Source organism: Muntiacus reevesi, chromosome 2 (assembly GCF_963930625.1).
Source record: "Muntiacus reevesi chromosome 2, mMunRee1.1, whole genome shotgun sequence".
Lineage (NCBI taxonomy): Eukaryota > Metazoa > Chordata > Mammalia > Artiodactyla > Cervidae > Muntiacus > Muntiacus reevesi.
In genome coordinates this window covers 189,310,980-189,337,822 of record NC_089250.1, presented here as the reverse complement: position 1 = coordinate 189,337,822, position 26,843 = coordinate 189,310,980, and the positions used below count along the sequence as shown (strand labels likewise).

General features: G+C 48.5%; 1 non-coding gene and 1 pseudogene across 1 annotated transcript; one reads left to right on the top strand and one right to left on the bottom strand.

Moving 5' to 3' along the window:
• Nucleotides 1-4,245: 4,245 nt before the first annotated feature.
• On the bottom strand, nt 4,246-4,459 carry LOC136158483 (NADH dehydrogenase [ubiquinone] 1 alpha subcomplex subunit 1 pseudogene; annotated as a pseudogene).
• Nucleotides 4,460-12,043: 7,584 nt separating this feature from the next.
• TRNAG-CCC (transfer RNA glycine (anticodon CCC)) lies at nt 12,044-12,116 on the top strand. The gene has a single exon. It is a non-coding gene; the product is annotated as a tRNA-Gly (tRNA).
• The last annotated feature ends 14,727 nt before the right edge of the window (nt 12,117-26,843 follow it).

Here is a 26,843-nt window from a genome sequence, read left to right as displayed (position 1 = left end):
TGTGAAGTGCTGACTCATTGGAAAAGGCCTTGATGCTGGGAAAGATTGAGGGCAGGAGGAGAAGGGGGCAACAGAGGATGAAATGGTTAGATGGCATCACTGAGATGGTGAAGGGAAGCCTGGCGTGCTGCAGTCTATGCGGTCGCCAAGAGTCAGACACAACTGAGCAACTGAACAACAAACCTGGAATCATATAGAGAAGGGATTCTGGGAAACAGTTCCCAGATTAAATGCATGCATGTGTGTGTGTGTGTGCTTGCGTGTGAGCATGCTCAGTCATGTCTGATTCTTTGTGACCTCACAGACTGCAGCCTGCCAGGCTCCTCTGTACATGGAATTTTCCAGGTAAGAATACCAGAGTGGGTTGACATTTTTTCCTCTAGGCAGCTTAAATGAGCTGACAGCAAAGTTTGCTCCATCTGTCTGTCCCACCTCCCCAGGTCCTCCAAAGCTGGGCAGCCGGGGCATCTTGGTTTCCTTCACGTGACTCCTTATCCTCCCAAAGGACCTCCTCTTCCAAGAGAATATAAGTGTCAGCCTCAAAATTCACAGCGTCACTTCTGCTATGTTCTGCTGTTCAGAGCAAGTCACAAGGCCAGCCCAGATTTGAGGCGTGAGGAAATAGATTCCACCTCTTGATGGTAAGACTTGCAACATACTGTGGATCTGTTTTTCTTTTCAACCAGTGTTTTCAGTTGTGAGACACTAAATTGCTATTGTTGAAAATGTACTATGATAAAAATATAAATGCACAACGACACTGAATGTAAACGGGGCACCCCAGAAATGTGTTGTGTGCAACCTGTGCAACTGTCCCAACAGCCCTGCTGGTGCCACAGGATTCACCCTTGCTGTGGCTGGCATCTGTTATTTTATTTTTTAATATTTATTTATTCAGCTGTGCTGGGAGTTGCAGCAGGAAGGATCTTTGAGTTTCTTTGCGGCATGTAGGATCTTTCTGTTGCAACATGCAAACTCTTAGTTGGGACATGTCGAATCTAGTTCCCTGACCAGGGATTGAACCTGGCTGGGCTTGTGCATTGAGAGGACAGTCTTAGCCACTGGACCAACAGGGAAATCCCATGACTTGTTATTTTTGAATGCCCACTGTCTACCCATTCAAAATGGGCACAGTAACTACCCCTATTCCTACCTGTATTTTAGTGGACTGACCCTCTCAAACTCCCAGTATGGCCTGTGCTTATGAACTCTCTCACCCTAGCCATAGTGATTGGCATGTGACCCAATGAGCTGGACCCATGAGATGCAGTCATAGGACTTTTGCTGAAATTCTTGGGAAACTCTGTCCAGCAGGGTTGCTTGGCAACAGGAAGCTTGGAACTGCTGGGGACCATCTTTGCAATCATAAGGGAAAGGTCTGACTAAGAAGGAAACAGTGACAGCGGACAGTAGAGCCAAGAGATGGAGAGAGAGAGAGAGAAAGAGAGTCTCATGACAGCATTGGAACTCCTGGATCCAGCCATGCCTGAAGTCCTTCCCACGGTCATTCCAATCATGTAAAGCCTCTTTGATGTAGGTTTCTACATCTCTAACCAAGAGATATTGTAATTCGACAATACTATACAGCTTACTTGGATCATGATGAGGATTAAATGTGCTATGATATATGAAATATGGGGCTCTTAAGGGGCCCATTAGAGGTCTGCTTTCAGGAACGTTTCTTCCCCTCTCCCTGACGGAACATAGTTAAAACTTAAAATCTACTAAAAGTATTAAACAATTTATAACAGGCGTGGATGGCTTTCGCTGGTTGTAGAACAAAAAACACATAGAACCCAAATTTTACATCACCCTCCTGTACTCTTGACACCCTGTATTCTTAATTTAAATTCTCAGAAGGCAGGCGAAAAGCGATGGCTTTAAATAAACCATGTGAAATGGGGCAAAAACAATCTCGAGAGACACCCGTTTTGTTTTCTCTGCAAGAGGAAAGAGGCGGGGGCGGGGGGGTGGTGGTGCAGGGAGATGGAAATCTATAAAGACGGCCTCCTGCGTCTGCACGGAATTAAAAAGAAGTTCACAAGTGTGGGGGTCTGGACTTGGCTCTCTCAGGACTGCCTTCTCCTGGGGGCACTCCAGCGCGGCCTCCCCCCCCCCCGCCCCGGTCCCCAAGTTTGTTTTTCCTGGGCCTGAGCTTAGATGTCCGCCAGGCTGAGTGATCCTGGGACCGCACCCCACCCTGGCGAGCCTGGGGAGTCCGCGGGCGGCTCTGGGTCTCCGTGTTTAGAAAAGCATTCGGGCTGATTGTTTATTCTGAGTCTACTGCCGGCCCGCGGGCGGCCACGCAGAGCCTTCCAGATGCTTCCAGCTGGGGTCTTGTAAACAGGCCATACTGCCCGGCCCTCCGAGGACCTCCTCCGCTGGTCCCCACCCACCCAGGGCACCAAAGCAGGTTGTCAAGAAGCCCCTGTGACCAAGGCCCCCCGCCGCTCACAGCTTTGGGTGCCCTCCACCCGCCACCAACAGCTCTGACCCGGCCGGTCGAGGGTCAGGGCCGGCTCGCAGACATGTTGCGTTTTATTCTGTTTTACTTTGTTCTGTATTGTTTTAATTTGAGCTGGCTATGAAAACTCGGAAGGTTTCACAGCAAAGTCTGGATCCTGGTTTCTCTTTGGAAAAAAAAAAAAAGGCACTGTCGAGTGATACAGGGTCTGCCTTTCCTATCCAGCAAATACTGGCTGCAGCGAAGGAACAGCCAGTCCCTGACGTGGTCCCTTATCTTAATTTTGATTGCCCCAGAGGCAGGCTCTGAGGCCAAGATCTGACTGCAAAGAGTTTATTAGGGAGGGGATCCTGGGAAGGGCTGGGGGGAAACAGGGCGGGGGTGGGAAGGAGGTAGCTCAGGATGCTGGCTGTGGGCAGCTGGGGCTCACAGCTGTACCCTCTGGGTACATCTGGGAGTTATGCCTCCCAAGGGGCCAGGGAACTGGGGTGTCTCCTGCCAGCGCCTGTCCTTGCTAGAAGACTGAGGCTAGGATATTAGCTCACTGGCACTGCCAGTTGGACCAAGAGAAAAGCCTAGTTAGAAAGTCAGGGATGGGACTTTCCTGTTGATCCAGTGGTTAAGAATCCACCTGCCAGTGCAGGGGACATGGTTCAATCCCTGGTTGGGAAAGATTCCACATGTGCTGGGACAACTAAGCCCTCGAGCCTCAACTGCTGAAGCCCGCATGCCCTAGGACCCAGTGCTCTGCAAGGAGAGCCACCACAATGAGAAGCCAGCACACTACACCTAGAGAGTAGCCCCCCTCGCTGCAACTAGAGAAAGCCCGCAGGCAGCAATGAACACCCAATGCAACCAGAAATAAATAAATAAATAAATGATTTAAAAAACCACTCAAACCCACTGATTCTCCCACTTCAATTGGGTATTCTTCTTCTTCTTCTTTTTGCTATTTATTTATTTGACTGCCCAGGGTCTTCACTGGTGCATGCAAGCTTTCTCTAGTTTCAGCAGCCAAAAATAAATGAATAGATTTTAAAAAAGAAAGTCCCGGATGGAGAAGCATTGTATGCACTAATGACAGTGCCCCGTAGGACCCTTTAGACGGCCCTGCCCTCCTGCTTGCCATAGGCCCTCTGCTGTCTGTCTCCATCTCCCTGACAGGAGGCTGTCATGCTTGTGCCAACTTAAAAAAATACACGATGTGAGAGTTGCGAGTTAAGTTTTATTTGGGGACAAAATGAGGACTATAGCCAGGGAGACAGCACCTCAGATAAGCTTTGAGAAACCGCTTCAAAGAGGCAGGGGGAGGGACAGTATAGATGTGATGTTGGTGAAGGGGAGTACATGCAATCAAGCAATTATTTTTGCAGAACAAGGAGCAGTCATCATCGTGAAGGATTTTAGTGCTTTTTTAGTTAGGAGGCAATACAAGAATTGGGCTCATAAAATCAGTTCCCGAAAATATCAAACTAAATATCTAACTAAGATATCTAACTGTCCTGCCAGTTTTTCCCTGAGTACAGAGTGCCCCATTTCTGTTCCCCACCTTGAACTCCTTTAGAGGGTGTTGAGAATCAGTAGCTGCAGTAGCTCATGATTTAATCATTGTAGGCGTAGATGGCAAGTGCCAATTTGTAGTTGACTCTTATACTGCTGATTTTTTTTTCCTTTTTCTTTTTATTACACACTACAAAATACTCTGCATGCTACATGATACATTGCATAATCTTCTAGTAGGGATAGAAGAGTTGTTTTTCATCAATCAGGAAAACATTTCCTTAATCAATGTTCTCCAAACCCTTTGACACGTAGTCACGGTTTAGTCCAGAGACGGGCCTGTCTCTCTTCATCAAATACCACTGATATGAGTAAAGGGCAACACTTTTTTCCTCGCCCCGATTACTGAACCTGTGGATGCCTGCAGTGGCCATCCCCTGGGATGAACAAGCCCATGCCCATGAAGGCGATCCCAGGGAGAACCTCGAACCACATCGCGATGCCGTTCCCCTCTTTTTTTTTTTTTAAATCTATTTTTTTTAATGTATTTATTTTTTAATTGAAGGATAATAGCTTTACAGAATTGTATTGGTTTCTGCCAAACATCCACACGAATCGGCCATGACGGCTTAGTTGCTAAGTTGTGTACGACTCTTTGCGACCCCATGGGCTGAAGCCCGCCAGATTCCTCTCTCTGTGGGGTTCTCCAGGCAAGAATACTGGGGTGGGTTGCCATTTCTTTCTCCAGGGATCTTCCCGACCCAGGAATTGAACCCCAGTCTCCTGCATTGTAGACAGATCCTTCTACCGACTGAGCTATGAGGGAAGCCACTACCTGTAGAATCAGCCAAAGGTACATATATATCCCCTCCCTCTTGAACCTTCCTCCCACCTCTCTCCCCATCCCACCCCTCTAGGTTGTTACAGAGCCCCAGTTTGAGGTTCGAGGCATACAGCAAGTTCCCATTGGCTATCTATTTTACAGATGGTGTTTTAAATTTCTATGTTACTCTCTCCATACATCCCACCCTGTCCTTCCTCTTCCCATCCCCCACCCTGCCCCCACCATGTCCAGAAGTCTGTTCTCTATGTCTGTGTTTCCACTGCTGCCCTGCAAATAATTTCATCAGTACCATCTTTCTAGATGCCACATATATGCCTTAGTATGCATTATTTGATTTCTCTTTCTGACTTGCTTCACTCTGTATAATAGGCTCTAGGTTCATCCACCTCATTAGAACTGACTCAAATGTGTTCCTTTTTATGGCTGAGTAATATTCTGTGGTTTATATATGGCTTCCCTGGTAGCTTAGCTGGTGAAGAATCTGCCCGTATGCAGGAGACCCTGGTTTGATTCCTGGGTTGGGAAGATCCCCTGGAGCAGAGATAGGCTACCCACTCCAGTATTCTTGGGCTTGCCTGGTGGCTCAGGCAGTAAAGAATTCGCCTGCAATGTGGGAGACCTGGGTTTAATCCCTAGGTTGGGAAGATCCCCTGGAGAAGGGAATGGCTACCCACTCCACTATTCTGGCCTGGACAATTCCATGGACGGAGGAGCCTGGAGTCCACTGGGTCTCAAAGAGTTGGATGTGACTGAGTAACTTTCACTTTCACATTCATATATGTACCACATCTTCTTTATCCATTCATCTGCCGATGGACATCTAGGTTGCTTCCATGTTCTAGTTATTGTAAATAGTGCTGCAATGAACATTGGGGTATGTGTATCTTTTTCAATTTTGGTTTCCTCATGTATGCCTAGTAGAATTGTTGGGTCATATGGTGGTTTTATTCCTAGATTTTTAAGGAATCTCCATACCATCTTCCATAGTGGTTGTGTCAATTTACATTCCCACCAACAGCGCAAGAGGATTCCATTTTCTCCAAACCCTCTCCAACATTTACTGTTTGTAGACTTTTTGATGATGGCCATTCTGACTGGTGTAAGATGATATCTCATTGTAGTTTTGATTTGCATTTTTCTAATCATGAGTGATGCTGAGCATCTTTTCATGTGTTAGCCATCTATATGTCTTCTTTGGAGAAATGTCTGTTTAGGTCTTTTCCCCACTCTTTGATTGGGTTGCTTGTTTTTCTGGTATTGACTTGTATGAGCTGCTTATGTATTTTGGAAATTAACCCTTTGTCAGTTGCTTCATTTGCTATTATTTTCTTTCATTCTGAGAGTTGTCATTTCTCCTTGTTTTGATTTTCTTAGAGATGAGAAATGTCCCTTTGCCTGAATCACCTTCAAAAATAGGAGAGTAAAATATTAGCTAAGAATCCCCCATGTTTGTAATTATAGTCTGCTCACTCCTCCTGTTTCTGCGACTGGCCTGGTCCCTGATGGCTGTGTTGGCAGCCTCGCACCCACAGAGCACAGCCCTGTCATTCATGTGATGAGCAGAGCCCTTGGAGCACTGGCTTTCACCTGGTAACATCTTAGAAGTCCTTCTTCTGAGCCCAGAGTGGTGGCCGGCTCTCAGCCCACATCCTCTCACCCATCCTCACGGGGTGCCCTGTGGGGCCCCCCAGAAGTACCCCATCTCTCAGGAAGCAAAGGCATTACCCATGTTTACTACCAGCAACAAAGTTATCTTGCTGTCAGCCCATCCATGCAACAAAGCCCAGAGGAACCCCTCAAACACACTGATCTCCCATTTCAAGTGAGTGTCCTGCAATTCTTTTTTTTTTTTTTTTTTTTTTTAATATTTATTTATTTGGCTGCACAGTGTCTTTGTTGGGGCACGCAGGCTTTCTCTAATTTCAGCGATTGGGGCTGCTCTCGAGTTGCAAGGCATTGGCTTCTCTTTGTGTTGGCTTCTCTGGTTGTGGAGCATGGGCTCTAGGTGTGTGGGCTTCAGTACTTGCAGGGTCCAGGCTCAGTAGCTGTAGCGCACAGGCTTAGTTGCCCCAGCAGCCTATGCGATCTTCCTGGACCAGGAATCCAGCCTCCGTCCCCTGTGTTGGCAGGCGGATCGTTAACCACCAGGCAGGCGGATCCTTTACCACCAGGAAGTCCCAGCAGTTCAGTTTTGACACTAACTAGGGCCACTAATTAGATGCCACAACTAGAATTAGACCCCACAGGTTCAGGGCTCAGTCCCACAAGACAGTCCCCGCTGCAGATCCCAGCCATAAATGGGGTCCCCAGGTTACCTGCACTTCTGTCCCACCACCTGGAGATTTGAGGATTCTCACAATGTCTCCCATTCAGTTTGATTATTTGCTAGAAGGGCTCGCAGAGTGCAGGAAAGAGCTGTCCTTACTATTACGTATTACCGTTTGTCATAAGGAGACAGGTGAACCACCAGATGGAGATGATGTGAGACACAGGGTCTGAAGGGTCCTGAGCACAGGGACGTCTGACCCCTTGGAGCTGGGGGTGTGCCACGCTCCTGGCACATGATGTGTTTACCAACCCAGAAGTCCCCGGAACCCCATTATTTAGGGTATTTTTTAAATTGAGGTTTGATTACACAGGCCCAAGTGATTAAACTGTCAGTCGCTGGTAACTGAACTCAGTCTTCAACCTTTTTCCCAGTAGATGGGACTGAAAGTTCCCACTCTAAAGGCACTTGGCTGTTTTTTCTGGCTACCAGCTCCCCTCCTGAAGCTTTTTAGCCCCAGTCCCTGAGTTCTCATTAGCAAACAAAAGACACTCTTATCACTCAGGAAATTCCAAGGATTTTAGGGGCTCTGTGCCAGGAATGGGGCAAAGACCAAATAGATATATTTGGTATCTATAAAATATATATACACACATATATTTTTTAAATTGTACCACACACACACACACACACACACACACACACACAATCTCTCTCTCTCTCTCTCTCTCTCACACACACACACACACACACACACAATCTCTCTACTTTTTGACCGAGTTGCTGCCCAGACCATTCAGATGGAGGGCAGAATGGGGATCCCAGAGTTGCTTCTCTTTCTGGGATCCCTGTTCCTTCCTTCTCCCAGCATATATGTTTATCGAGCATCCACTTTGTGCCGGGGCTGAGCTACCGAGGCAGAGGTGGGGGTTGTGCCTGGCCCCAACTGGTACGAATCTATGAGGTCCTGGAAGCCAAGCATCCACTGGCATAAAATAGCCACTGAAGTCCCTGCTGTATGTCTAGACTAGGGAACTCCATAGAGACTAGTGGCCAAGTCAGTGGTGGCCAAGCGCTGGGGAGAGAGGGGAGTGACTGCTAATTGGTTGTTGACTAAAACTAAAACAGCCGGTTTCTGTGTTTTGTTTTTAACCAGCAAAAGGGTTTATTGAGGAATAGCAGAAAATTGCAATTCAGGACAAGCATGTTACAGCTTGTACCCTATAACCAAAACTAGAACCAAGCCCAGAGACACAAAGACAGGACCATTCTTTATTTATAGAAGAGAAAGGAGAGTTGGGAGGGGCTATTATAAACAAAAAGCTCATTGGAGGAAGCTGGGAGTTCTAAGTGTAGTGCCTTTTCATTGGCTGAGTTGTTACAGCCTCTCATTGGCTGGGCAGTTGCCGGGCGAGGAGAAAATCTTGCTTCTTCCTCCTGGGCTAGTAAAGTAATAACTTTCTTCCTATTGGAGATGCAAGGTACATCTCTTCCTGTTTGGAGTCTGCAGACAGCAACGTATGAGAGGGTATGAGAGCTCCCCCTTCTTGCGTTCCTGAATCCAACTTAAAGAAGGTCTCATCTATTCATCAGGGTACTTGGGCTGATAGAAATGTCCCAGAACTAGGTAGTGGTGATGGTCGCATAACACTGTGAATGTACTAAATGCCAGTGAATTGTTTGGTTTAAAATGGTTGATTTTATGATACGTGAATTTTACTGCAATTTAAAACAATAAAATGAATGAACTTATTATGAATAGTGTATATTTTAACCCAGTCTATCCAAAATGTTATTTGTTTATTTATTAGAAAGATTTATTTCACTTATTTATTTTGACTGCTCTAGGATTTTGTTGCTATGCACAGGCTCTCTCTGGTTGTGGCGAGCAGGAGCTACTCATTGTGGTGGCTTCTCTAGTTGCAGCGCGAGGGCTCGGTGTTGTGGCCCTCAGGCTTAGCTGCTTCCACAGCATGTGGAATCTTCCCGGACCGGGAATCGAACCCATGTCCCCTGCATTGGTAGACGGGTTCTTAACCACTAAACCACTAGGGAAGCCCCCTAAAATGTTACTATTAGAACATGTAATTGATATAAGAAGTTATAAATGAGATATTTTATATTTATTCCTTTTTTCATGTAAAATCTTTGGATTCTGGCATGTGTTGGGCACTGCACATGGCTCCATTGTGACTGGCCACATTTCAAGTTTTAGCAGTCAAGTGGGGTTGGCTACTCCCTTGCCAGACAGCGAGGCTGTAGAAGGAAGCCAGGCTTCAGAGGAGCCACCAGAAAGTAAACTTCTCACTGCAGAGTCCCTCCCTTTGTGTGTGTGAGTTGCTCATGGAGCCTCTGGAGTCTTGTCTGCTCTGGTCAGCCCTCCCTCCCAGAGATGGGGAGAGTGGAGGGGGCTGAATGGAGCCCCTTCCCCCAAAGAGATCTCTACCCAGAACCTGTGAATGGGATCTTTGCAGATGTAATTAAGACCTTGAGGGAATTCCCTGGAGGTCCAGTGGTTAGGACTTGGTGCCTTCACTGCGGTGACCTGGGTTCCATCTCTCATCAGGAAACTGAGATCCTGCAAGCTGTGTGCTTAAAAAGAAAAAAAAAAAAAAATCGTTAAAAAAAAAAAAAGAGAAAGACTCTCGAGAGCATCCTGGATTATACAGGTGGGGGCCCCAAATCCAATGACAAGCGTCCTTGTAAGAGGAAGAGAGAATGCATATACAAGGATGATGGAGGCAGAGATTAGAGAGATGCAGCCACAAGCCAAGGACACTCCAGGACTGCCAGGTAAGGAGGAGTTTTTCTCAGCCCTCTTAAGGTCCCTGGCTGGGTCTGGAAGTTGAACTGACAAAGATGAACAGGAGAGAAGGAAACACCTTTGACTGAATTTTCTCTTGTACAGAGGAGTCTTCACAAGAGAATACAGATCAGAAGTGATCAAAACAGGAAGACTTTGTACCTTTGAGACAAAGAAACAAGTAAATGTGTGAAGAACAGGGAAGACAAAGGGGTTTGGGTTTGGGGTGGGAAGTGGAGAAATAACAAGGAAAAAGGTGAGATGAACAAACCTTGTTCAGATTTCTTGACCCCCAGTTCCCTGCCCCTGGTGATAAGAAAGTCCCCCTTCCTCCTGGTACCGGGAGGCCACCTCTCCGATGGGAATTTTATTCTCCTGTTTCAGGAAAGAAGGACAAGGTCAGGGTGATCTTCCTGCTTCTGCTTGAGGTATTCAGCATACTGGGGTGCAGTATTTTGGGGTAGAGTGTCCTGAGCTGCATCAGTTGGAAGCCCCCATAAGCTGGGAGAGGGGCAGGGAGAAGGTTCTCCCCCACACTGAGCCTCTAGAAGGGACCAACCCTGCCAGCACTTTGATTTCAGACTTCTGGGCTCCAAGACTGAGAGAGAATAAATATATGTCCGATTTTTATATATATTTATTTATTTTTGGCTACACTGGGTCTTCGTTGCTGCGTGTGGGCTTTCCCTAGTTGCAGCAAGCGGGGGCTACTCTGGAGAGGTGGTATGTGGGCCTCTCACTGCGGCGGCTTCTCTTGTTGGGAGCGTGGGCTCTAGAGCGAGTGGGCTTCAGGCTTAGTTGCCCTGAGGCATGTTGGATCTTCCTGGGCCAGGGATCGAACTTGTGTCCCCTGCATCGCAAGGTGCATTCTTAACCACTGGACCACCAGGGAAGCCCCAATTTTTTTTTTCCAAAGCCACTCAGTTTCTGCTAACTGCTATGGCCACCCCAAGGAAAAAAAAGAAAGTGAGAGACAACTGTGTTCACGTTCCAAACAGCATCCCCCCTGTTCCTTCCTAGGGTCAGTTCGAGCCTGGGCTTCAAATCCTGGGATCTGGGTTCAAACCCTGAACCTTGGAACTGGGACATCTTCCTGAACCGTCATAAGCCTCAACCACCCCATCTGTACAATGGAGATAAGGGTGCCCCCTGTTTTCTAGGGGTGTCATGGAAATGAGTGAGATGTGCAGGTAAATGCAGACCCCAGGGTCTGGCAGGTAAATGCAGACCCCCAGAGCAGCAATGTTCATCACTGCCGTTGTTCCCATCTTATTGTTCAGTCGCTCAGTTGTGTCCGACTCTTTGTGACCCCTTGGGCTGCAGCACACCAGGCTCCCCTCTCCTTCACCATCTCCCAGAGTTTGCTGAAACTCATGTCCATTGAGTTGATGATGCCAAACCAACCATCTCATCTGTCACCCCCTTCTCCTCCTGCTGTCAGTCTTTCCCAGCATCAGAGTCTTAGAGATGAAGAAACTGAGGTTTAGCAAGTGAAGTGGCTTTGCCTAGTTATCGGGCAGCAGGAGTCAGGGAAAGGCTGGCTCTCTTGAATCTGAATCCTGCTTTCTAGAATGCTCTCTCTGTTCAGCTGTTCCTCTAGCTCCCCATTCCCCACCCCATGCTCCGGTTCCACCAGCCAGAGCTGCCCAGGGTTACTCGTCTGCTCAGTCAGTCCGTGTGCCACACCTTCCATCTCACCGTTTCTGTAAGACAGTGTCCTTCCTGCTCCTCCCTGCAGTGAACTCTGGCTTCAACCAGTGCCACTTCCTCCAGGAAGCCTTCCCTGACTGCCTGCTCCCTCTGGGGGCTCTCACAGGAGTCCATCCATGCTGAATCAGCAGGGTCCCTGCCCTCCAGGAGTTGGCAGTTGGAGGGGAGAATGTTACTCTGCCTTTGCAGTGCGTGCATGCGTGCTTAGTCATGTCTGACTCTTTGTGACTCCACAAGTCTAAATAGACAGGACAATAGGGTCTGACCCCTCGAACCCAATTGTGACCAAATTACTCAGGAGAAAGCAGCCCTGGGGACCTGCATCTGGCTGCATTGTGAGTTTCCCTGGTGACAGAGCAGCTCTGGCCTCTGCCCTTGTGAGCACCTTTCCTCTTTCCACCCCACAAGGATCAGAAGTGGGAACAAAAACTAGAATCAAGAATTTGGTTGGGAATTTCCCTGGTGGCCCAGTGGCTAAGATTCTGCACTCCCAATGCAGAGGGCCTGGGTTCAATCCCTGGTCAGGGAACCCACATGCTGCAACTAAGACCTGATGCAGCCAAATAAATAAATAAATTAAAATATTAAAAATAAAAAAGAACTCGGTTGGCCGGCCCTCTCGTGGGAAGAAGGCATCTCTGCCCTACTTATGCCACCAAACAGGGCAGCTTTTACAAGGACCAAGTGCCCCTGTGCCTCTCCAGGGAACAGGATTCCGGGATGATGGAGAGGGACTCTCGAAAGTCTCTGGGAGCCACAGGGAGCCTCCCAAATGGTGTCCACTGACCTGTGGGCTAGGAAGGTGGAAGTGAAAGTGTTAGTTGCTCTCATGTCTGACTCTTTGTGACCCCATGGACTGTAGCCCGCCAGGCTCCTCTGTCCATGGGGATTCTCCAGGCAAGAATACTGGAGTGGGTTGCCATGTCCTCCTCCAGGGGATCTTCCCCACCCAGGGATCAAACCCAGGTCTCCCACATTGCAGGTGGATTCTTTATCACCTGAGTCACCAGCGAGGGTGGAACTGCTCCCAAACAGAGCTGGCTCATCCCTGGGGCATTTTAGCTCCTTCTCACCTCCCTACCCTTCCCAGGGACTCAAGCAGACAGAGGAGTGGGGAGCACGGGTGGAGAAGTTGATCACCAGTTCTGAACTGGAGGGGGAGATGGGAGGCAGGGAAGACCCTCCTGTTACTTGCTAGGGCTCTTCTGGGTTCCTGATCCAGGTCTGTCCTGCCTGGGCCTTGGGTAACTTTCTGTCCAGGTTTCCTGTGCCCATGAGAGTCCTGCAAGCTGGGTTGGTGCCACCACCCACTGGTCACGTGTAGTTGGTTCTGACCACAGGTGGCGCCACAAGAAGTTAGCCAGATCTTCCCATAGAAACCTCCTGGGGGTTGCCTACCGCCCTACCTCCCTCATTCTCTACCTACCTTCCAGAAAACCCAAGGGGACAGCTAGGGAGGAGCCTCCCCATCGACCTGAGCACCGCCCCCCACTAGGCTGACCCCTGGGCAACCCCAGCTCCAATGAATGAGAGGACACCTGAGTCCAAGGTCACCCGGTTTCCAGAGTCACAGTGTCTGACTTACCGCACTGGCCTTGTGCAATATACACTCTTCCAGTTTCGGCTGTGTGGGCAGTGCTCTGAGATCCTCAGGCTCCAAGGCTGGGTTTCCGTCCTCCCCACAGACATGTGGCCGTGCTGGGCACCCACCTATAGAGAAACCTCTTACCCAGGCCAGGGGGCGATTTCAGAGCTCCCAGGAGAAGAAGAGGCCTTTGCAATGACACCAACACATGTGTGTGTGTGTGTGTGCGCGTGTGCACATGTGTGTAGGAAAAGGGGGAGGTCTCTCTTGCTTCCCATCCTGCTTAGCAGACAAAAGGCCTGGGGGAAGTTTGTTCCTGATTAGATGCTGGTTTAATAGCTATTTCCAGGCAATGGTGGGTGGCAAAGAGCTTTTACAGACATGCCTTCTGAGGGAGGGTAGGATTGCTAGAATTACCAAAGAAAAATAGAGACTGTCAGAGAACTAACAGGCGATTTCTTTAGTGTAAGTATATCCCATGCAATATTTGGGGGTATACTTATGCTAAAAAAATTTCATTGTTTCTTTGTTTGATCTTGGCCCTGGGGATATTTTGTATTCATTGTTTATCTGATGTTCAAATTTAACTGGGTATCCTCTATTTTTTTCTGGCAATCATATCTGGAAGGTAGGCGAGCCCACAAATTTGGGCGCTCTTACTCCCTTGACTTCTCCTCCCTCCCCAACCCTGTTTCATTTAGTGATCTGTATGGGCAGTGTCTGTTTCAATCAGGACTGACATTGTAATGAGGTCTTGCTGTGTCCCCCAGATACAAACTGGCCACTGATTCCCATCCCCCCAGCTCCATCCAAGAATAAGGCCTTGGTCACCTGAGCCAGGTGGTTCTTCTGGTACATAATGGGTGACCTCGAATGGGTATATACACAGCATGACTCTATGTTTGAGGAGAGCCTCCTCAGCAGTTGTGCAGTGCACAGCCTGCACAACTGTCTGCAGCAACCCTGTTCGCACTTCTAGATTTTTGACCACCAGCAATTTTCTTTTTCTCATTTACTTTTCAAACTGGGTGGCCCAAAGACATCATCTCTTTCCCCCCAACTGCCTCTATCCAAAGAAAATTCAAACCATCCGGGAAGGCAGTGCAGCAGTGTTGAAAAACGGTTGAGCGCCCAGGCTGTGCACAGAAAGGCTTTTGATTCTTGGGGCCGATCTAGCATCTGCTGAAGGGGCACGCCTTTCCCACTGCCCAGTGTGCAAGCCGGGGCACAAGGCACTGGATTAAAGGTTTCCTGCCTGCCTGCCCGCCTACCACATCCTTTCCCGCTCCTAGCCCTGGCCAACGCCCCCAGACCTAGGCATAATTTTAGAAATGTAATAGATGCTGCTGTGCACATTCTTGGCCTGGAGCCTGTGGGGGCAGGTCTGAAAAGAGTACAGACTTTTTTCCCCAGGCCATGTTGATAGAGATCCTCTGTTTTCCCCTAGGGACAGGTTTCTGAGGGATAAGCGCCCCCCCACACTTGCTTCTTTGGGGAGTCCCTTCACCCCATCCCACCCAGGCTGGGTTATTTTGCAGGGTCAGTGCCATCCTCTTTTTAACTTTCTTGAGATCCTCAAAGCCACCAGGAGCAGTGGGGACTACAGGGAGTGGAGCACGCATTCAAGAGCCCCAGGTGATGGGAGCCATGAGGACCTCTTTGCAGACCCCTGGGGTCATTTGGTCTCTTGAAGCTATAAGTGATAGACTGGGCCCTTTGGATCTAGAGAAAGAAGTCCGGCCTGAGTTTAGGATTGGGGGCTAGGACAACAGTGAGGGCTTTTGTTTTCTTCCCAGGGCAAGAAAGCCTGTGTGATTTTGATTCCAAAAAATTGTCCCATCCCTGGAATGGACACTATACATCCATTATAGCTATAATGTAGATGCTAATGTCTATAGTGCTCTCAAATGGCAGGCTCTGGGCTGCATGCTTTAGCTCCTTCAACTTCCCTTGAACCCTAGCAGATGGGGGACTGTGGATGTACCCACTTAACAGATAAGGAAACTGAGGCTCTGGGAGGTGAAGTCCATGGTCATGCAGCCAGGCAGTAGCTCAGCCAACACTACTAAAGCCTGAATCCTCTGCTTTGGGAGTATCCTCCCACTCAGTCTTTATTTTATTTTCTAACAGTTTTATTGAGACATCATTCACATACCAAACGATTCACCCATTATTTATTTATTTGGCAGCACTGGGTCTTCACTGCTGTGTGTGGGCTTTCTCTAGTTGTGGTGAGTGGGGTTACTCTTCGTTGCAGAGCCGAGGCCCTAAGCAGGCAGGCTTCAGTAGTTGTGGCTCATGGACTCTAGGGCACAGGATCAGTAGTCGTGGCACATGGGCTTAGCTGCCCCGTGGCACGTGGGATCTTCCCCGACCGGGGATTGAACCTCTGTCCCCTGCATTAGGAGGCGGATTCTCAACCACTGGACCACCAGGGAAGTCCCGATTGATTCACCCATTTAAAGTGTACAGTTCAATGACTTTTAGTACACAGAGAGTTGTGCAACTATCACAGTTTTAGAACATTTTCATCATCTGGGAAGGAAACCCTGCTCCCTTTAGCTATTACCTCCCACTTCCCCCACTCCCTACCCGCTACCTCTCAGCAACCACGAATCTACTTTTTGTCTCCAGATTTGCCTATTCTGGACATTTCACGTCAACAGAATCATACAATATGTGACCTTTCGTGTTTGGCTATTTTCACTGCCCATGATGTTTTCAAGACTCATCCACGTCATAGCATGAAGCCGACTTCATTCCTTTTATGACTGAATAATATTCCATTTGTGTGAGTAGACCATGTTTATCTGTTCGTTTGTGGTTGGCCGTGTGGGTTGTTTCCACCTTCTGATTATTGTGAACAATGCTGTTACAACATCCACATACACGTTTTCGGTTCTCTCATGAGTCCCCTAGTCTTAAGTAAGCTGTTCAGATGCCCACCTATGGGCAATTTCATGCTCAGATTCCCCCACCTGGGATTCCAGCTGCCTAGTCAAATCTGAGTCCAGAATCCAGCTTACGTCCAATGTCTTGCAGTGACCACTCCCTGCTCCTCTCTGTCCTGTCGCCCATGTGCTGTGTGACCTTGGTCCACGTGCTCAGCCTCTCTGGACCCCAGTGCCTTTATCTGTAAAGTGGGGATCTAATTTTGACTCTATGGGGCTGCCATGAGGATTGAGATGGTAAGAGTTCTAGGGGCAGAAAGCCTGGAGAGGGGTGATGGGGTGGACATTTGTTCATCCCTTGTGCCAGCTGTTCTCACCCTGTCAACTACCACCCCGAGGAAGTCCCTGGTTGCTGTCCTAAACAATCTCGGCCTGCCTTTAAGGAGCACGAGCCAGAGCAGAGGTTCTTAACTGGGTGAGTTTGCCCCAATGAACACCTTCGGTTGACAGAATGCTGAGGGGCTGGGGGTTGCTATCTGATGGGGAGAGGCCAGGGATACTGCTAAACACCCCACAGTGCACAGGATGGCCCCCCACGACAATGAATGAGCCAACTCCAAATATTAACATCACCAAGGTTGAGAAACCCTGATCTCATGATATTATTGTTACTCATTCACTTTTCATGTATGTATGTATTTACCTGTAACCTTGCCTCTTGCCAAAATGAATGAGGAGTTACTAACAAGGATATCAACAGAGCAATGAAGTTTTTTTCTAATGTAGAAACTTAAAAAATGAAAAAAAAGGAGGGAAGGAAAATTAAAAAAAAAAAAAAAAATTCATGTTGAAGCACCCTTCCGTTTCCAGAGCTGGGATGTACATTTGGTTTGAGTTTCCTAGCAGCCACAGCAAAGAGGGGAAATGGGATCAATTTCAAGATTCTCACTGTTTCAAAGGAGAAAACAAATTAAGAGTTCAAGGGAAGTCTGGCTGAAAACAAGAGTTCAAGAGGAGTCTGGCTTTCCTGGGCCTGAAGAACCCAGGGCTTTTCTCTTTATCTAGGGGACACAGCAGCATGCTGGGACTGACAGCACTGTCCTCAACAACAGCCCCAAGGGGGACACAATTGTTGTTTAGTCGCTAAGTCATCGATCCCATGGACTGTGGTCCACCAGGTTCCTCCATGCATGGGATTTCCCAGGCCAGAATACTGGAGTGGGTAACCATTTTTTTCTCCAGGGGATCTTCCCAACCCAAGGGTCAAACCTGCATCTCGTGCATCGGCAGGCAGATTCTTTATCACTGAGCCACCTGGGAAGCCCCCAGGGAACACAGTAGTGACTGTCATGTTCTCCAAAGCAGGCGGTGATATAAAGCTGAGGCCAGTTGGGCAAAGGCAGCCTTTCCTGAAGTGCCTGTCCTGAGTGTGGTGGGTTACTTTTCCAAATCAAAGGCAGAAAACCAGGGCCAATGCTTTAGGCAGTTACAGTGATGGCAGCAGGGGCTCTGGAGCCAGACTGCCTGGGCTCTGGAGTGACTCCCAAGTAGCTGTGTGACTTATGGCCATTCTCTAAACCTCTCTGAGCTCACTTTCCTCATTCATAAAATGGGACCCAAATGTACTTACCTTACAGAGCTGTTGGTACATAACCAAGGCTGACCCCAGGCCTGGCAGAAGTAAACAGTTGGTTCAACCATTATTTCTGTGCCCCGGGTGGTGCTGGGTAAATATTTTGAAACACCTGCTTTTTTTTTTTTTTTTTAAATAAGTAATGAAAGATTCAGCCTTGGGAGTGGGAATTATGTGTTTGGGCTTCAGTCCTGCTCTGGAAGGCAGTGAAAGGGTGAAAGGTCTTGGCTAGGGAAATCCTACAGCCAGACACAGTCAGGTCTGATCCCACTGTTTTTCTGCTTAAAATTTCTGACTCCTCATCACTTAAGGGCGGCCTTCAGATGCTTGGTCCCAGAGCCTGGGGGCCCATCCCTGACTTACCACCAACCTCTTTTCTACAACCACCTTCATCCTACGTGCCAGTAATTCTGAACCGCAGGCGATTGTCAGCCCGCCAGGCCTTTGCCCGTGTGGTGCCCTCCATCTGGAATGCTCTCCCTCCCTGCCTGCCTCACCCTTATACTAAGATTTGACTTGTGCATCAGCCCCTTTAAGAGGCCTTTGTTGGATTTCCTACCCCTCAGGGAGCAGTAATTTCTTCTTTGTATCCACCTCCCTCCCCAGCCACTCCACAGAGTCAGCATTCAGAATACAGATGCCTTCACTCACTCACTCACTCCTGACTCAGTTACTCACTCATTCATAAATTTGCTCACTCCTTCACTGATTCAATCACTCATCCATTAATTCTTCAGTCACTCATTGATGGATTGATTCATTAATTGTTTCATTCATTCAGGCATAAATCAACCATCGAAAGCTTACTGTTAACCAACCCCTTTTCTGGGCGCTGGGGTTAAAGCAGTGAACAAATCAGAAGAAAAGTCCCACACTTGGGTCTTTGTGACTCCAACCTTTACACCTCGTAAGTACTTAATAAACCGCCCCAACGTAGAGTTCTCAGACTCTGTGGGCTGCCTCCTCTGATCCCGGGGTTTGATCCTTGGGTCAGGACGATCCCCTAGAGGAGGAAATAGCAACCCACTCCAGTATTCTTGCCTGGGAAATCCCATGGGCATGGAAGCCTGGTGGGTTACAGTCCAACACGTCAGACAGGACTTAGCAACTGAGCATGCATGGACTGTGTAGCACAGGGAACTATACTCAGTATCTTATAATAACCTATAATGGTAAAGAGTCTGGAAAAGAACACCAGTTCAGTTCATTTCCGTCACTCAGTCATGTCTGACTCTTTGCAACCCCATGGACTGCAGCATGCCAGGCTTCCCTGAGCTTGGCTCTGGGAGTTGGCTCCATCACCAACTCCTGGAGCTAGCTCAAACTCATCTCCATCGAGTCGGTGATGCCATCCAACCATCTCATCCTTTGTCCTCCCCTTTTCCTCCTGCCTTCAATCATAATATAAAATATACAAAAAGAATAAATATAAGTATAGAATACATATAAGTATATAACTGAATCAGTTTGCTGTAACTTGAAACATTGTAAATCAACTATACTTCAATTTAAAAAAATACCACCAAGTTCAGAATAAACTGCATCAATATCAAAGGGAGAAAAAAAGAACTCCACCATTAGCTTTAGGAGTTTACATTCATCAGCCTTGGTCTCACCTCCTCCAGGAAGTCCTCCCTGACCACCCTACCCAGATGCACCTGCAGCTTCTACATCCTTTCCATATGCCCTTTTCCCATTGACTGTTATAAAAGTATTTAGTGGTCTTCTTTAAGTTCTGTCTTCCCACTGGACTTAAACTTGATCTTGGGCATTGTTTGTTCTCCTGGGCCTGCCACAATGGCTGGCAGCTAGTGATGATCAATAAATATTTGTTGAATGACCAAACAGGGCCAGGGCAACCTGAGATGACTCGGCTCCTCCCTCTGGGGCCCAGAGGAGGTCCTCCTGAAGGAGGGAAAGTGGGTCAGGAGTCCCTCTCCAGGGCACCGACGGGGTCGAGTGTAGAGAGGGGATTAACTCTTGGCCTGGGAAACTGTGCCAAGTGCCCGTCTGTCTTCATGCTCCTAGGGGACAGTAGGGTGTGTGTGAGGCCGGCCTTGCCCACAGTTTCCTTGCCTGGAGATGAAGGCTGTTGTCAGGTAAAGTGTAGCACCTGGCACAGTTCGCTAGTGCCCCATGCCGGTTTCACTGGTTTATCCTTGCTCTGTGGCCTCAGACAAGTCACTTGACCTCTCTGTGCCTCTTTTTTGTCCTTTGTAAAACGGAACCACGAAAGACATCCCCTCTTGGCATGGCTGCCAGGGTTAGCAGGATGAGAACATCCTTGGGGCCCAGCTTGAGAAGTACTCTACCAATGTGTGTTGTTGTTTTGATTATTTTTTCCCCCACATTTGGCCACCCAGCAAGTGTTTACTGAGCACCTACTATGTGCCAGACGAGCTGAGTGCCAACTGCTGGAGACTGAACAGGATCCTGTTTCAAACAAATCAGATTCCTTAAAAAACATTGATGAGACTGTCAGGGAAATATAAACCCAGACTGGATGACATGGAGTGAAATTCAAAAGTTCATTTTGTGAGAGGCACATTGTAGTTTTCTGGTTATCCTTTTCAAAAGAGTTCTCATCTTTTAGACACTCAACCTGGGGTGTTTACAGATGACATGTGATGTAAGGGATTTGCTTTGAAACAAACAATCTAGTCTGTGAAACTAAAATTATTCTTTTAAAATGTTTTTTGTTTTTTTTCTGGACTGTATCATGTGGCTTGTGGGATCTTAGTTCCCCGACCAGGGATCAAGCCTGGGCCCTTGGCAGTGAAAGTGCAGAGTCCTAACCACTGGACGGCCAGGGAAATCCCAAGAGTGTGGTCTTGATCCTAAGTGGGCAGCCAGTGATGGGGTTGGTGGGGACCGTGATGCCCCTGGCCCGGTGCGGTTGTGAGAAAACTAAGTAACCTGCTGAAGGGCTCAGAATAAGCATGCTGCTGGTGACTCCGACAGGCCCTTCTTTTTTTTTTTATTTTCTTTCTTGTTCTCAATCCCTCCTGTCCAACACGGGACTGGAGAGGGCTCCATACCCCAGGAAGGGGGTGGGCACAGGGCGAACACCTGCCGTGCCTTAAAGAAGGCATGCAAGGGTCTTGCCTGGAAGCAGGAAGCCGCAGCTTTTCAGCTATGAGGAACCCCAGGCCTTGTGAGGGTTTTGGGGGCCCCTGAAGGCAGAGCCGACACGAGTCTGTATCCCCATTCATCCATCTGCCCCGTCTGGACAAACCACAGGCCTCATCTTCCCTGCTCAGCATTTTCCCAGGACTGAAGGTTTGTGTCCCCTTCAAGTTGATGGGAATTCCTTGGTGGTCCAGTGGTTAGGACTCTGCTTTCAGTGCCCAGGGTGCGGGGTTCAATCCCTGGTGGGGGAACTGAAGTCCACAGCCAAGCCAGAAAGGAAAAACCTAAAAAAGAAATTCCTATGTTGGAGCCTAACCTCCAGTGTGAGAGTGTTAGGAAGAAGGGCCTTTGAGAGGTAAGTAGGTCATCATGATGATGGAGCCCGCCAACGCTGGAGACACAGGTTCGATGCTTTATCTGGGAAGATTCCACATGCCTCTGAGCATCTAAGTCTGTGTGCCACAACTATTGAGCCTGTGCTCTAGAGCCCCGGAGCCACAGCTACTGAAGCCTGTGTGCCTGAGAGTCCGTACTCCGCAACAAGAGAAGCCATCACAATGAGAAGTGTGCACAATACAACCGGAGAGTTGCCCCCGCTCGCTGCAACTAGAGAAAACCTCTCACAGCAGCAAAGACCCAGCACAGCCGAAAGTAAAAAAAAAAAAATTTATTTAAAAATGAATAAAAGAGACCCCAGAGAGCTTCCCTGACCCTCCCAGCGTGTGAGAACACTGAGAGAAGACAGTTGTCTGTGACCCAGGAGATGGGCTCCCCACAGACACCGAATCTACTAGCACCTACCAGAAGGTAAGAACCAAACGTGGCTTACTTACAAGCCATCTCGTCGGCAGTATTCTCCTGAGAGCCCGACCTGACTAAGCCACCAGCAGAACACGGTTGGGACCACATCGCTCAGGGTCACAGCCTACCGATACGGTCCATCCTCCCAGCCCTGGGATGCTGAGGGTCTGGGTTCCAGGTTTCCATCTGGGAGGGAGAAGAAAGGATGCCCACCCTGCCCTTCGAGTCCTCCAAGGGTCCGCCCCCTCCACTGTGGCTCAGACCCTGGCCGGTTCCCACAGAGGGAGAGGAAGTCTCTCTCTTTCCTATAGGGCTCTCTCTTCCTGACACAGGACGCCTGAGTCACAGATGTTTCACATCAGAAGTCAGAGGTGGCAGTGACTTAATCACCCCAGCCTGCAGTTTCTTAAAAAGGTGTGGGTCTCAGCCTTTGCAGAAAGCAGTTTGGCAGAGGGGTTTTCAGCGGCCTGGAAAGGTCTACACTTTCCAGCGATCACACGTCTGAGAAATTGCTCAAAGGAACCAATTGTAAAAGGAAGGAAAGACTGAGTGCCTGGTGACATCTACTGCCATGACATTTGTCATAGATGTCAACATGTATGTTATCACCCCTTGTGGATTCTTACGTAGGCGTTTAGAAGAAGGAGTTGTGAGAGCTCTTCGACAACATGGAAAATACTTAGATGATGTAACACTGAACTGAAAACACAATACAAGGATGGTGGGTGAGGCTGGTGGTGGAGGGAGGGGGTGTGTTGATTTTCCTAATGGTCTGTGATATTGTCCTATTGCTCTCAGTGGCAGGAAAACCAGCCTGCGTGTGGCGAGGGGGTTTCCAGCCCCGCTCCCCAGTTGGCAGCCCCATCCCCAGGGCTCTGCCCACCAACCCAGCCTTGAAACTGGTGCGCCTGTTCCATTTTTGAAAATGGAGACTGACATCTTAAGGAGTGTTTCCTTTTTGGATGATCCTGTGGCTTTCTGGAGCAAGATGGGTGGAAAAAAACCAGGGAGACCCTTGTAGCCCACTGGGAGGCAGAGCCCTTCGGGGCAGGGTTTTGGTCTTTTTCACATCAAAAAACTTGTTGACAGCTCAAACTGCACAGCCTCTTTCCTGGAGACTGAGGCAGGAATGTTTATTTTTACTGAAAGGTTTAAAAAGGTCTTTATTTTATTGCAAAAGCAATGCACGCTCATTGTTTAAAAAAGAAAGAACCAAACAGTACAGAATTGTATAAAACAAAGCCCCCCGCCTGCCTCCCTTCCAAGGGAAACCCCTCTTGGCTGTTTGTGTCTTTCCTTTTAGATAGGTTCCATATCGGGGGTTTTCAAACTATTTTTAGCTACAAGCCACAGTGGGACAATAGATTTTGCATTGTAACCCAGTACCCAGGGACACTGGACGATAGCTAGAAGTCTGATGAAACACTACTTGTTATGAGGAATGCCAGCCGGGGTTGTCTTCTGTTCTGTGTTATTCTAGGACAGTCTACTCCATTCTATCCCATTTCCTTTAGAAAAGAAAGGTGGGTGATCTTAATCCAGTCCCATGGTCTCATGTCCCACCACTCGGTGTGAAAGTACTGCTGTATTTGTTACTAACGCAGAGCGTCATTAATCTCGACTCCCCACTCTACTGCTTGCTTTTTTCACTTAAAGATACTGCAATCCGCTTTCCGTAAATGGACACACAGGACTATTTCTCCCTTCTTAATGGCAGCAGAAGAAAACGCATCCGTGGTTTTTTGGTGTTTGTCCATCTCCTTCTTAACACTAGAGTGCCACCTGCGAGGTTTGGGGGCCATCGGGGCGGTGATGCCCAGCGTGGGATCCGCAGAGGGGGAAGCAACATGATGGTTGCCGATAATAACCTGGGGTGGGGGTGGAGGGGGCACAGAGGACCTCTGCACCCAGTGACCACACACGATTTTGTTTGTCTCATGTCACACCCTGCTTACCGTATTGAGAAACACATACGTGGGTTTTAGAATGAGATGAATCCCAAGTCACTTCTTTCTCCTCCTTTGTTTCCTCTTTTGTCCCTTGACAGCTTTGGAGGAGGGGACCCTCCTCAACCCTGATTTCAAAGGTCTTCCTTGTCAATGGCCTTTTGGTCTGAAGTCCTTGAGGCTTCTCTGTTGTGTGACGTGGTGGGTTATTTCCCAGGGGGGGTCAAAACTGGCTCCACGCACACATGACTACGAGCTAGACTGGGACCCCACAGCTGCAATGAATTAGAAGGGGCACTTTCTCAGGTGGTGCTAGAGGTTAAGAGCCTGCCTGCCTAGGCAGGAGACAGAAGAGACACAGATTCAATCCCTGGGTTGGGAAGATCCCCTGGAGAAGGCCACGGCAACCCACTCCAGTATTCTTCCCTGGAGAATCCCAGGGACAGAGTTGCTTAGCGGGCTACAGTCCATAGGGCCACGAAGAGTTGGACACGACTGAAGCGACTTAGCATTTTAAGTTCTAGCTTAGGTTCAGATCCTGGTTCTGACACTTACAAGTGGGAAAAACCTTGGGTCTTGGTTGCTTCATCATTTATAAAATGGGGTTTAGAACTCCTGCTCAGGGAAGATAGAATAATGGGGCATGCACATGGATTTTATTTATTTATTTTGCCCATGGCCACATGGCATGTAGCATCTTAGTTGCCTGACCAGGGGTGGAAACTGTGCTCCCTGTAATGGAAGCACGGAGTCTTAACCACTGGATCTCCAGGGACTTTAGAAAGAACCTGTCTGAATTTTGATCATGGCTTCACACTAACCCGCTGTGTGACCTTGGGCAAGCTATATGACCTCTCTGTGTCTCAGTTTCCTCATATGTAAAATAGGGAGAATAATAGTGCCTACTTCCTAGGGTTCTGGCGAGGATTAAAGTTAGGCTGATACCTGGTTATGCATTTATTATTGTTGTTATTATTAAGAAAGATGGGTTGTCATGAAGATCAAACAAGAGGACAGATGTACAAGTGCTCCTATTGGATCTGGCATGTAGTAAGTGATTACAATTTTTTTTTAAAAAATGAGTTTTAAACAGAGGATAACTTTGGTTCAGAGTGCAGAAGGTCTGGTAATGAACATTTAGCCCTGGCTCTTGACTAGCTAAGGAGGGAGAAGAAATCTTAGAGGCTGGGGGTGAGGGCAGAGGCGTTTGCAAATGTTTGTTCCACGTTTCAATGTCTCCTTTCAGTGGCTCAAGAAGGTAGAGGAGGGGATGGTGGCCTGGAAAGTGTGGGGGTGGGGGTGGGGGAGACAACCTCCATCTCTAAGGGTGGGTAGGTAGAAGGGGAAGTAGTGCGATTCGTCTTTTTTCTAGAAATGCTCCTGATGATGTTCCCATGTTAGGGCTTCAGGGTTGTGTGTGCCTGGGGCCCGGGGTACAGAAAGGGGAAGTTGGCGGTGTCAGGGATGTCAAGGTGCTCCCAACCTCCCCTCCAGACTGCCTTCTCTTTATTCCAGTGTGAGGCTTGCACTGGCCATGTGAGAGACATTCGTGAACTGCACACAATCAGATGTGGAATAATAAATGTTGTTATTGTTGTTTGGTCGCTCAGTCATGTCTGACTCTTTGTGACCCCATGGACTGTAGCCTGCCAGACTCCTCTGTCCATGGGATTTCCCAGGCAAGAATACTGGAGCGGGTTGCCATTTCCTCCTCCAGGGGATCGTCCCAATCCTGGGATCAAACCTGTGTCTCCTGCATTGGTGGGTGGATTCTTTACCTCTGAGTCATCAAGGAAGCCCCAGAATAATAAAACGATGTCATTAATTAGAAGCTAGTAAGTGTTACAGATGGAGAAGGGAATGGCAATCCACTCCAGTAGTCTTGCCTGGAGAATCCCATGGACAGAGAAGCCTGGTGGGCTACAATCCATGGGGTCACAGAGTCAGACACGACTGAGCAACTAACACAAGTGTTACAGAAAAGTGGGATGGGGTTAAGAGGGCGAGGGAGGGGCTGTAATTTCAGAGAGGGTGGCCAGAGTTGCCCGGTTGAGAAGGTAATGTTTAGGCAAACACTTGAAGGAGGGAGTAAGTCATGTTGATACCTGGGGTGCCAGTGATCCTGGCAGAGAGAAATAACCAGTGCAAAGGCCCTGAGGCAGGATGATGCTGGAACAGGAGGTGTGTGACTAAGGTGGAGTGAGTGAGATCGACAGTGTTTGGAGATGAGGGCAGAGAAGAAGGGAGGGTTAGCATATGGGGCTCTGGAGGCCTTAGGGAGGGCCGGACACCTCTGGACTGTGGGGAAACTGAGTCAGGAACTCAGGATGGGTCGTGAGTCTATTCCTTGGGTGGCATTACTTTCTTTTCATGGTGATGTGGCTGATGCTAGCAGATCAAAACTGTAAGTCCAGAAACAAAGGGCTCGTAGGCTGTGTGAGTACTTGGTTTTGGTGGAAGGGAAGCCTAAAAACAACAGCAACAAGTTTGAGATTAGCAGATGCAAACTGTTGTGTATAGAAGATATAAACAAGGTCCTACTGTATATACAGGGAACTATAGTCAACATCCTGTGATAAACCATAACGGAGAAGAGTATGAAAAAGAAGGAATATATGCGTGTCACTGAATCACTTTGCCGCACAGCAGAAATTAACACGACATTGTAAATCAACTAGACTTCAATTAAAAACAACAATAACAGCAGCAACTCAGTGATAATAGCCGCTTTGAACGTCTGGAGCCTCTCTATGTGCCAGGCATGGTGCCAGCCACGCTGTTTCTTTTCCCGAGTTCATCTTTGCCGCAGCCTCACTGGGCGTTGTTGGGCCAGTGGAGAAAACAGGGAGTCTGGAAAGGGGAGGGACTGACTGAGGTCCTGCCACTCAGAGGTAGCCAAGAAGGGAACTGGAGCCCAGGCCTCAGACTTCACAACTGGATGACTTCAAGGCGCCATCCATTTCCTCAAACAGAGGGGGCCCGACTGCCCACCTCCCACCCCCAAGCCCTGGTCTGACCCTCTGGCGGTTGGGCAATCCCAAGTTTCCTGGACCCACGGTCACAGCCCCCGACCTGTGCTTCTCCTTCCGGCCAAAAGAGAAACCAGCCTTGAACCGATGGACAAACACTGGCGTTCAGGGTCAAATTCCAGAAAATGCAGGATCAGTCTAGCCTGTGGTGTGCCCGGGAGTCCACCCCAAGTGAGAGAGTCTCTGAAAGTTGAGTGGGAAGGTGGCTCTGGTGTTGGGGCACCTGGAAAGACGGGGCCTCT